The sequence below is a fragment of the Macaca fascicularis genome, chromosome 9, assembly GCF_037993035.2.
Source record: "Macaca fascicularis isolate 582-1 chromosome 9, T2T-MFA8v1.1".
Taxonomy (NCBI): Eukaryota; Metazoa; Chordata; class Mammalia; order Primates; family Cercopithecidae; genus Macaca; species Macaca fascicularis.
The window spans coordinates 20,266,047-20,279,493 of record NC_088383.1 but is presented as its reverse complement, the minus strand read 5'-3'; the positions used below and the strand labels follow the sequence as shown (position 1 = coordinate 20,279,493).

Here is a 13,447-nt window from a genome sequence, read left to right as displayed (position 1 = left end):
AAATGTCTGTCGAAAATATCTAACAGAAAATAACTTCCAACCTAAACCTGTAGTATGTCCAATTCAACTATTTTCAAACACTCTGCTGAAGTAAAAATATTTAAGTTAATTACAGGTAATCCCAAAAAAAGCATCATTAAAGGCATTTCTTAGAGTTAGCATATTTAAAGAATGAAGAAAATAATCTTGGAAGGCAGAACAGAGATGTAAACTACAAACAAAAGAGCAGGAAAACTGGATCTAAAATTTTTAAGCATCTTTCCTTTTTATTTTATTTCATTTTAAATAAAATATATTTCAGAGAAAAAACACGTATGTGTTTTCGTTTTTATGGTTTGACACAGAATTTTATATAAACAACTTAAAAATTTTAAATGACATTCTTCTAAGAAATGTTATTTTTGTAATCTATTCATATATCTGTGAAAGCAGATGATGTGGTGGTAGGTTGGGAAGACCAAATATCTGTTAAAATAATAGCACTCAGATATGCTAATCCCCAATATTCTTTCCACAGAAATGAAAGAAATGGCTTATGTGGAAAGAATCCTAAATTGAATTAAGGACATTTTCTTGGAACAATGATAGAGTTAAAAATTAAAGTATTTTAAACTGCACATCTCACCCCTATTATATAAGTAGAGTACAGCCAATTGGCATTTCAAGTGAAACTGAAGTTTTCTAACAAATTAAGTTCATTGGGATATGAAACATATTCAGTTTCACACAATAATATTTTTCTTCCAAGAGAAATGTACTATGTTGTTTCACTTACACTCAACCATTCAAAATAGATTATTATATTACCATTTTTGGTTTTTATTTAACTAGAACATAGTTTAGGAGCTCACACAGTAAAAAATAGTTTAGTTTTAGCTTGATAACCAAGATAATGCCAATAATTCTGTAATTTCAAACTTGCCTTATATTTCAGTAAAGATTAACTTTATCAGAAACACAAACACATATATTATTTAGGAAATTAAAAATGTAGTCTTTTGGTTTTTAGAGCTCCTAAGAAGGAACCAAATTGTGAGTGCTAAGGAACATATTTGTGACACAGAAGCATATTTTGGGGAATTATGCAGTGATTTCATTCCTGCCAATCATTTAACAGGAAATAAGGTAGTCATTTTAAGTTAGCATATCAAGTAATAAATTTAAATCATGTCAGTTGTTATTAAACAATTACAGTGCAAGGTGCTACCTTTGCAAGATCCACAGAGCATCACCCTCAGTTAATTTCATCCTTGACAATGATCACTATGATCCTTACATTTTTATCCCAAAAAAGTGATTTCCAGTCCTTTCTTGTTCTCTAATGCAAAAACTGTTTTCCCCTTCCTCCTCCCATGCTTATATTTTTTAACTTTTTGGCCCCTTCACAATCCTTTCCATCATGCCCTAGGATTCTATGTTTGTAAACAAACTCCTTCATATTCTCAGGGCCTTCACAAAACACTACTCTCTTTTTTACTGCAATGCAATATTTTCCATCCTGGTTGCATATTAGAATCACCTGATGATCAGTCCTTAACCACAGAAATACTGATTTATTGGACATTGGAAGTGGGATGTCTTGGGAGTTAGAATTTTTAAAGAAATTCCTGATGATTCTTTGGAAGCCAGGGTACTATATCCTGGCTCTTCTCACAGGACATACCCTCCTTCTGTAACTCCTAGTCTCATCAAGACTCATTCATCCTTTAAGACCTATGTCTCCCACTTGTGAAACTTCCAGTTGCTTCTTATTTACTGTCTTCTCTCAATCTCCTGGTCAACCTCTGGCATTCTCTAAGAATTTGGGCCATTTCTTACAGTCTCATTTCACTACAAGTTCTGTCATTATACAAGGAATTTCAAGGTTGAGGAATAAGATACACACAATTGAAAACTGCTCTCAAAAAATTCACCACTGCCTTGCACACTGCTAAATTCAATGGCCAGTTTCAGACCTCATTTTGTTTAACCCAGCAGCAACATTTGACAGTCACTCCTGGGTAATACTCATTTTCCTTTGGCTTCCAGAACACTGTTCACCTGAACGTCTTCCTTTCACTCTGGTCTCTCTATGTCTGTTTCCTTTGTTGCTTTGTCTTTATCTCTTGATCTCATAATGTTGAATGTCCCAGGGCTTAGTTCCTGGTTCTTCATTCTTCTCTGGATCTTCTCTTATCCTCTATTATTCATTCTTCAAGGAATAAATGTCTATTCATTCTTTGATGATTTTATATGCATATGACTTTAATTCTGACAACCCCTAGATTAATGTCTGCCTCTCAGGCCTCCCTCAAAGCTTAGATTTGTATTCAGATGCTAGGTTGACATCTGTACGTGCCTAGATGACGGACATTTAAACTGAACATGTCCAAACTGCATGCCTGAACTCTCCCCTATTAAATCTGCTCCTCCCACAGTCTTCCTCATTTCCTCTGATGGCAAATTCATCCTTCAAGGGCCTCAGATCAAGAATCTCTCTTAATTCCTCTTTTTACCTCTCACCTCACATCTTGTCTTTCACTTAACCACCTCTTGCTATCTTCCTTGCCACCACACTGGTCTATGGCATTATCATTTCTTGCTTGCATTATTTCAACATCCTCCTAACTAGTCCTGCTGCTCTTACCTGGTTATTCTGAAATCTCTCTACATTACTGCCAAAAAGATTCTTTCTAAATGTAAGGTAGATCACATCACTTGCAGAGTTTTTTTTTTCTCCATTTTGCTCAAAATAAAAACCAAAGCCCTTGTAGTAACCTACAAAACCTGCCTCTCCATCTCCTCTCTGACCTCCTATCCCACTACCTTCTTCCAGCTTTAGTTTCTTAGCTACCCTGGCCTCTTTAAATTTGTCAGGCATGCCCTGTCTTGGTACCTTCACCTGGGATGCTTCCTATGCCTGGGATACTCTTTTGTCTGATGTCTGCTTAGCTAATGTCCACGTCTCCTTCAAGTCTGTTCAAACAACCTCATATGAAATTACTTTTTCATTGTCTTTGCTTATGTGTGTTATTTATATGACCTGATTAGATTTGGAAGCAGTGAGGGTATGTTACCATTAGAGGAACGTTACTAGTAATACACCTCACAAAATAATACTTTCAATATTATCTACAGTTACCGGGAAAGAAGTATCCATCAAAGGCAAAGTATTAGAATACCAAATGGTGGTTTCCATAGCAGAGTGAGTGGTATAAGAAATTCAAGCACTATAGGAGTGAATTGGATACACTGAAATTGATAAGCAGAGAGTTTATAAAAAGAAATAACTGGCTCTTAAATTTAAATTATTGACTCACAGGCTGGTCAGAAATTCAGAGTATTGCTACGATAGCCCTAGAATTTCTTCTTGCTTATAGGCACAAAGCTGATGTAGGCAAAAATCAGACACAAGATTTGACTCACCAGATTGCAGAATTAGAATAAAGATTAAAACCAAGCCTGGAAAGGTCCTATAAGTAAAATTTGGGGCACTTTCTGGGGGAAAAAATTTGAATCTTTAGAATCAGAATGACACATCTAGAAAATGTATACAACCACAAGTGATTCAAACAATAAAACTCAACTTTTGATAAGTAATGCTGGGGTTAGTCAGGCTTTAAATGCAGATGATATAAATCACTCTAAATATTTTGAGCAGAATGCAATTTTATGCAGAGAATTTTACACAGATAAAGTGTTGAAATGGTTGGAGGAGTGAGCTCTATTGAGGTCTTCCAGAAATGGCTCCCAGAATTGGCTCTCCATGAAACCGACTAACAATACAGAAGTCAGAGAACATCTTTCTTGATGACTTCTGGGAAATTAGAGATCTTCTGAGTGTAACTAGGGATAAGTCAACATTCAAGTAAACATCCTAGTTACACAGCACATGATAATGAAAAATAGTGAGTTCCTTTATTAAGATGTAGGCTTAGCTGCTATGCCAAACCACAAGATAGCAGTGAAAAGGTAAGAGATTATTCTCTTTTTCACAGAAAATATGAGCTAAGAAATCGTAGGCTGATGTGGCAGCTCTTTAGTGTTTGGGGGATAGGACCCAGACCCCTCCTACCATTCATGAACTGAGATCAAAGCTTGAGTGCCTACCCTCACATTCACATGCTGGCCAGTGGGAAGGATAGAAGGGAAATGGAGGGAATGCCTCTTCTCTTTAATTGCACAACCTATAGATTGTGTATAGTGTCTGTTTACATTCCATTGGCAAAATACATTCACATGTTCCACACTGGTGATAACAGAGACTGGGAAACATAGTCTTTACTCTCTTTGACTACGTATCTATATCAGTATTGGGAGTTTTACCACTACAAGAAGCAGAAGAGAATGGCTGTTGAGGAGCAAATAGCAGACTACCACACCTCCAGTCTTGGGTGATTTCATAAAACAATGACACCTTGTTTAGGCAGCAGTGCTTACTTTTATATAGTTAATCTATGTAATAATCAGACCACAGTAGAGCTATATGAAGGAATGAATTTCAAATAAAAACTTCACTGGTTACCTTAACTAGAGATTTTAAAATAATACTATGCTACTGTGAGTTAATATTGCAATGTGGGCCGGGCGCGGTGGCTCAAGCCTGTAATCACAGCACTTTGGGAGGCCGAGACGGGCGGATCACGAGGTCAGGAGATCGAGACCATCCTGGCTAACACGGTGAAACCCCGTCTCTACTAAAAAATACAAAAAACTAGCCGGGCGAGGTGGCGGGCGCCTGTAGTCCCAGCTACTCGGGAGGCTGAGGCAGGAGAATGGTCTAAACCCGGGAGGCGGAGCTTGCAGTGAGCTGAGATCCGGCCACTGCACCCCAGCCTGGGCGACAGAGCAAGACTCTGTCTCAAAAAAAAAAAAAAAAAATTTTCAGTGTAATAATATGCAATATAATTGATAACATGTAACATGATTACTATTTTCTACTAAATCGTTCCATAATTTTAATACATAATGATGTCATGCATTTTTAAATTGATGCACTGGGTAAATAATGTGGGAGAAGCTGCTGTTTCAATATTTATAAGGCTGTTTACTATGTATTGTTACATTCAAAACCAATTTTAAATATATTAAAAATATTAGCTAGTATTTTCAGGAATGTTTTCCATGTAGGCCATGCAGAATTTTATACAATTTCTGTTCTATAACGTCTGAAATTGGAAGAATGAGGATAGGTAAAATATAGTTATCACCAGCAAGATTGGAATTTGGGAATGAGAGTGAGGAGGGATGGGTAGACAATCCAGCTGCCATAATGAAGCAATTTTAGTTCTTAGGACAAATATACAAAAAAAGCAGGTTTCCAGGAAAATATCTTGTATTTAAAGGAGAGAGGCTGTGGAGCTATTTAGGCTACTTGTTATTAAATCCACGAACAGAAGATAAGTATTTTTAAATAGACCTAGGTAGCAGAAAGGAAACAGAGCTTTCAGACCTTAAAAGGCCCAGTTCATCCCTGGCCATTCAGACATCTGAAGTCTCACAAGTCCAAGTGCTGACCAAATATATATACCAGCATGCCCCATGGAGAATTTAAACAAAGTATAGCCCCCACTCATATACTTTTAGTAATGTGTTCCTGAAAGTCAGATGTCCTGCTTATACAAATGAAATGCTATATCCTAGAGGCAATTTCCCTTTATAATTAGAATAATTATTTTAATTTCTCTCTTTTAAAATTTCCCATTATGTAAATGGGGATAATTATAATGTATTCCATATCTACCATCATTCTAAGTTCTTAAAATGCAGATGACATCCAGTGAAACTAATAAAGGTGTAATGCTTATCACGGCATTTGCAAGGGCCATAAATTCTTTTAAATCAGTGATGCTCATCAGTGAGATGAGCTGGTTTATTGGGTTTACTGCTGTCTTCTTTAGAGTAACATTACATGTTGATATGAATAAACTTGGTAGTGAATCCCTTAGTTAGATTTTCCAAGAGTTCTTTAATTATTCTTCTTCATCTACTTCATCAAAGCCAGCTCTCCTGGGTCAAAATCCTGTATTCTTTTATCTTCTCCTACATTGTGATGTTTTTCACTTGCTTTGCTTTCCTCTCCACAACTTTTTCCAACACTTTCTCAACTTCTAGGGCCATTTATAGCTCAAATTAGACAAAAACATGACTACACAGGAAAGACAATAGTGAATTTATCTGGAAGAACTGCGCAATGGAGTATCGGCCCACAGTGCATCTAATGCTGTGCTGTTTCTCCCAGTTCCAGCAACATCCGTGATGAAAAGCCTCCATTGCCACTCCACAAAATCTGCAAAACGTCCTTGTCTACCAGTTTGGAATGGAACTTGTATTTGGAATGGAACTTGTGATTTTTCTTGCACAACATACTGTATGAACAGTAGTCTAGTGAGTTTGGGGTGATGTCAATGTGTATTTCCAATACAGATATTAGTCAAAAACCAAACACCAAAAGCAAAAAGAGGCATTCTGTGAAATTTGGATATTAAAAACCAGTAAGCGTTTTATTGGGAAAACATTAATTTGGAAAACATTCTGTGGAGCATGCCAATATTTTTAAAAATGAACTTTTCTCTTCCCCCCACACATCATATCCAGCCAACTCATCAACTTCTCTGAATCTCAGTTCTATTTTGTAAGGTTTTCCAGGTTCAAAACTGTAATCTTTTCTTTATCTCCTTCGTCCATCAGTGGCCATCATGTCAATTCTATCCCTGGATCTTTATTGTGACTATTCTTTCTTCTCCATTTCTTATTACGAATAATCAATTAAACCACCACATTTAGCAGTTAAAAATTTTAGAGACTTTTTGAAAGCAATTTTTTTTTTCTGAAGAGAAAATGAAGGCAAAGGAGATTTGAACCCTTGCTCTAAGTAGCGAATAGAACATGAGGAAGAAAGAACAGCAAGTATAAAATATGCTTTTAAGAAATGTCAACATGTGTACAGTTTAATTTCATAGTCTCCTTAGCGGGAATAAAGAGAGGCAAAGAAAGTTACACCTAACACTGACTATATGCCACACATTGTTCAAGAAGTGCTATATGTTACTCTCTGATTTATTTTTCAAATCACTCAGAAGTAGATTCCAACAGTCCCAATTGTACAGAACATAAAGATAGGAATTAGAGAGGTTTAAGTAGATTAGCTGACATCACAGTTAGTAAGCAGTGTCAAAATCCAAGTTTATGTCTTTAAATCTCAGAATGTAACACATGTACTTTGCGCGAAACAGCATATGTAGGTTTCACTAAATTATTTAGCCATATACGACCAGCCAGATATTCCTAACTCAGGACTCTGAGTTGCTACGCCAACAGTCTCATCACCAGGCATTAGTTTTAAAGCACTGCTAAATATTGCAGAGAAATGAGTGACTTGAAAGATGAGCTATTCAGTCCTCACTGTTTTTCATATATTTTTAAAAGAAATTCATTACCATATTATATCCCAAAACAAATACATTGAATAACTCCTATTTGTAGGTAGCTGTGGTGATTAAACTCACTCTCTCTCTCTCTCTCTCTGTCTCTCACACACACACACACACACACACACACACACTTGACTCCTGCCCTTATTGCATACATATAAGTTTTATTAAATACCTGTCAATAAGTAGAGAATATGACCATGATTTAATTTGCATATGGACATTTAGAAGAGGAAAGTTGGTTGTCTTTTTCTTATTAAAATTCATAAAACAATTATTTTTATCTTTCATCATTTAGCAATTAACAAAATTGCCATCAAAGTAAGCTCTTAAATATGACTCCTAGGGACTTAATAATAATTTAATATTACTTTTGCTAATAAAGCCCTGGGTCTATTTTGATTAATCAGAATTACTGATTCCAGATTCTGCTCAATTGCATCTTCCTAAATATATACATTATTCCCCTCTTGTCTTTTCTATTTTAAGCTATCCTTGATGGAGTTGTTAGCCTAAACACATGAATATAGATGAAAAGTGTGTGTGAGCTAGAGTCATTTCCAAAAGTTTAATGGATCTTGTTACTGTTGATGGAACATAATGCCATTTATCCCAGTTCACTCTGTGCAAATTCCAAGTTAAGTGTTTTTGCAGTAATGAGAAATTAAGAATCATTAAACATTCTAAAGATACACACACATACACTACTCATGAGACATCAAAAATAAATTAGAGATGTTTTCAATAAATAATAAGATTTTATAGTTATAATGTAATATAAAATAAGGATATGCTTGTGATATCGGCAAGAAATATAATTTTGCCAAAACAAATGAAAGAAACATGTTCTTAATAAAATGCAAATAAACAAGGTTTACTGTCAAATGTTTATGCCACCTAAAGAATATGGGTAAAGACATAAAAAATATAGGATAATGTAAAATGAGATTTTTTTATTGAAAAATACCTACCATACGCCAGACATTAAGAAAATTATGTGGGCAGTTACCTCTTTTGATTCTTAAGAGTCTTAGAACCTAAGAAACATGTGGGAATTATCTCTGCTTTATAGATGAGGAAACTGTGTCTCAGATAAATTGGGTAAAAATAGCTAATAAGAGGAGAGTCTGATATTAATACCTATTCCACTAGAACATGGTGCCTGTGCTTTCACATTTGACCTTGAGGTGCATTTCTCTTTTTTTTTTTTTTTCAGATGGAGTCTCACTCCGTTGCCCAGGTTGGAGTGCAGGGGCAAGATTTCAGTTCACTGCAACCTCCGCCTCCCAGATTCAAGCAATTCTCCCTGCCTCAGCCTCCCAAGTAGCTGGAATTACAGGCACCCGCCACCATGCCTGGCTAATTTTTGTATTTTTAGTAGAGATGGGGTTTTGCCATGTTGGTCAGGCTGGTCTCGAAACTCCTGACCTCAAGTGATTCACCCACCTCAGCATCCCAAAGTGCTGGGATTACAGGTGTGAGCCACTGTACTTGGCAAGGTGCATTTTTGTACTTCCATTAAACGGGAAAACAGCTGAAATTCTTGGAAATTCACAAATATCACATCAACTAACGGAGCTCTTTGGTGAGAGACAGGCCCAAAAGTGCCCTAGAGTGTTGATTTTATCTCCTTTGTTGTCCACTGGGGTAACCAACAGACATGAGTAGCTATTGGGTAATTGAAATGTGACTAATTCAAATTGAGATGTGCAGTGAGTGTACAATACACACTGGATTTAAAAACTTCATATGTAAACAATAATGCAAAATATCTCTAACACTTTATATTGATTTTGTGTTAAGCTGGTAAAATTTGGGTAGACTGAATTAAAATATATTATTAAAATTAATATATTTTATTATTTATTTATTTTTTATTTTATTTATTTTTATTTTATTTATTTTTAAAAATGTCACTATTAGAAAATGTAAAAGTAAATATGTGGCTTACATTTGTGGCTCTATTGGAAATTTATGCTATTCCTTAACTCGCTTGCACCAACTTCCATAAACAGCAAAAGAAACATTCTGGCCTTTTATTTGTTCAAGATACCACTATTCCCACCTCTGGCTTTATCCTCCCCTCCATATAGATATAGATAGATGTCAGATGTAGATATAGATACACACAGATATAGATATACCTCACCAGGAAAAATGTTCTGTAACTTCATATAGATATACATGGTAGATATAGATATACATATAGATATAAATATATCTCACCAAGAAAGATGTCCTGTAACTTCTCTAGTGGTAGTTGGTCTCATGGAGAGCCAATTCTGGGAGCCATTTCTGGAAGACCTCATTAGAGCTCATTCATCCAACCATTTCAACAATTTACGCATATAAAATTGTCTCCATCAAATTACATATTTAGAGTGACTTATATTGTCTGTATTCCAACCCTGACTAACCCCAGAATATATACACATATATACATATATACACATATATACACATATATACACATATATGTATATATACATATACACATATACATATGTATATATGTAAATACGTATATGCGTATAAGTCTACATATGTGTGTATATACATATATATGTATGTGTGTATATATATACATTTATGTGTATATATGTATATACACATATGTATGTGTATATATGTATATACAGACATATATGTGTATATATGTAGATATACATATATATGTATACTTATATGTGAGTATGTATATACACACTTCTCTAAAAATATCAGAGACTCCTACAGAGTCTTCTAAACTCACAATGAAGTTAAGGTGTTTCAGAATTATTTCACAGCTTGAGTCTCTAAACCAAGTTTAGCATTTCACTTTTACCAAGAAATGGGTGTATACTTTTAGTTTCTGAAGGCACAATTAAAGGTATATCAAGTAGTTTATAGGAAAGTGAACTCCACATGCATTTATTTGTCATCTGCTTCACTTGAATGTAAGCGTTACAGCTGAGATAGCTATACAAATATTGCAGTATCTCACCTTAATTTTCAGAATGCTCTAATCATAGAAATAAAGGTATTCAGTTGTTTTTCTTGGAGTCTTTCTACTGCAGACATTCCCACAAGTTATCATACTTCATATGAATGCTCTTTTTTATTTTAATGTAATAAATTATATTAATGTTTAATATAATTAACCTTTTATATTAACTTTTCCTATTCTTATATTAAATTCTTGTTTATTCTTTGTTTTCTAAGACCATTTAATATCCTTTTGATGTAGGTTCATTTTGAGAAAAAACTAAACTGATACCCAAGGTGGTCCACAATTTGACTCTATTTCCCTTGTAATATCTCAGTAGCTATATAAGGTGCCCACCTTAGCCAAATCATCACCCACAGCCCACTCTGCAGTGTGCATGACACCATCCCTGTTCTTTCTTACGCCATTTAGCCTGCCTACAGCACTCTCACGACCATATCCTTTATCTGGTCCTCCAGGGCTCAAATTCCACCACCCCTGCCCTATAAACCGAAGGGATCTTTCCCTCCTATGAGCTCTAAGTGTGGTTCCAAATTCTTGAGCACCCTATAAATACATTTCAAATTAGATATCCTCAGCTGAATGTTTTATTTATTTTTCTCTACAACCTCATAAAATATTTTTGCTTACTTTTCTCCAAATTTCTTTATTATTTTTAATATTTACAGATACACAATAGCTGTACATACTTATGGGGGACATGTGATATTTTGATACAAGCATGCAATGTGTAATGATCCAACCAGGGTAACTGGGATAACCATCATCTCAAACATTTATCATTTTTTTAAATGTTGGGACCATTCCAAATCCATTCCTCTAGTTATTTGGAAATACACAGTAAATTACTGCTAATTACATTCATCCTATATACAACATGAATGGAACTGGAGGATATTATGTTAAGTGAAATAAGCCAGGCACAGAGACAAATATCACGTGTTCTCACTCATATGCGAGAACTAAAAAAAATGATCCCACAAAGGTAGAGAGTAGAATGGTAGTTACCAGAGGCTGGAAAGGGTAATGGGAATGGGGGGATAAAGAGAGGTTGGTTAATAGGTACAAAAATACAGTTAGATAGAAGGAATACAATCTAGTGTTCAGTAATGTATAATGTTTAAATATTTCTCCTGGCATTTAGTTACATCCTACTCAATGTTAAAGTTATTCAGGGAATTTTTTTCTACCCACTTGTCATCTTGTATTAAAGAGCAATTTTTTTAAAAAAATAAATTCATTAAAAATTGTAATACACCCTCTCAAATATTATGATATTCAAAGAGCTCTGGTGTGATTCCTTTGTGCCCTTAATTTGTAATTAATGTACAATCAATACTATTTTGTACATACTTTAAAATTCTCCTGCTGGATGTTTCCTAAAATATGACCTCATTCAAGATTTTACTAGTTTAAGGTCTTAAAATTCCCAACAAGATTGGTTTGTTCCTTTTGTATCCCACTCAATAGTTTTTTATTAAATTTTAAAGCAGTTTAACTTTTTCTTTTAATGTTGCTTCCTTGAGTCAGGCATGTGGCGCAAGCCTGTAATCCCAGAATTTTGGGAGGCTGAGGCAGGTGGATCGCTTTGAGCTCAAGAGTTTGAGACCAGCCAGGCCAACATAACGAAAACCCATCTCTACAAAAAAAAAAAAAAAACAAAAAACCCAGAAAATTTTTGCTCCCTCATCAATGAGATGCTACAAGATTATTTTTTATTGTGATCAAATAATTACAAAGGACCAGACTTATCTAAGACCTATATCTGCCATCAAACATCCCACACAGAATGAAAGGCAAAGCTTTTCTTGGAGAAGCAGAGTAGTCTTGGGCATGTGAATCACCTTTGCATTAAATCCACCTATGTATATTTCCCTTTCATTACAGTCTTAAAATGTTTATTTGCTTTCCTCTGTACTATTTCGTATAGTGTTAGAAGCTTGTCAGGCAAAGAGCCTGTTTAACTAATTGTCCACTGGGAAACATTTATCTAGAAACTTCTATGTAACCAAATGAAAAGACTCCCTTTGAAATAAATGGGGAAGGCAGAAATGGCAACATTGTCCATTCCACCTACTATGTTACAAGCCAGAGCAAACAAATTAGTTTGCTTTTAATAAACCATTTTTATATTCATCAATTATAATAAATATAATTTAAATATCAATGAAACTGTACTTCTGTTTTCTACACTAAACTCATGGTTAAAAAAATTAATATCTGCTGGGCATGGTGGCTCATGCCTATAATCCCAGTACTTTGGGAGGCCAAGGCAGGTGAATCTCTTGAGCCCAGGAGTCTAAGACCAACCTAGGCAATACAGCAAGACCCCATCTCTGCAAAAAACACAAACATTTGCCGGGTGAGGTGGGACATGCCTGTAGACCCAGCTATTCGGGAGGCTGAGGTGGGAGGATCAATTGAGCCCAGGAGGAAGAGGTTGCAGTGAGCTGAGACTGTACCACTGCACTCCAGTCTGGGTGACTGAGCTAGACTCTGTCTCAAAAAAAGAAAAAAAGTAATATCTATCATATCATTGGCTAACAAAATTTACTCCTTTGTCATGTTAATAATATTTATTGCATTTATTTTCATCTCAAACATTTAATATTATATGGGTTAATGGTGCTTGCTAATTATACTACTTATAGCATCGTCTCTGATTGTCTCTGTAGGAATTACATTGAACATGTGTCAACTCAACATTTGAGTAAAATTCTTTCAACAAATTATCAAAAGTTATTTTAGGTTAAAAGGACATATGGACACATTCAATTATCTACTCTGTTTCAATATCAAATTGGCTTGCTCATGGGTCCATGAAGAAGGTGGCAAACATCATAACCACAAAAATGTCTAATTAAAATTGAATAACCCTGTCCTAAGTTTACTTATGTTTTATTGGAAGTGAATCAATGTTTGCTTAGGATTAAATTCTGAAGCAGACGCAAAGAGGAAGCTGACTAAACAGAGAAGGTGGGAACTGACAAACAGACCAAAGCTTGGAGAAAATGTGGAAGACATTTTTATGAGTAAAGGCTTGAGAAAT

At 35.1% G+C, this 13,447-nt stretch overlaps 1 protein-coding gene across 1 annotated transcript in view; it reads right to left on the bottom strand.

The window, feature by feature from the left end:
- MALRD1 (MAM and LDL receptor class A domain containing 1) overlaps positions 1-13,447 on the bottom strand; it is a 673,535-nt gene that overhangs the window by 350,426 nt on the left and 309,662 nt on the right. The gene's annotated exons all lie outside the window — the stretch shown is intronic.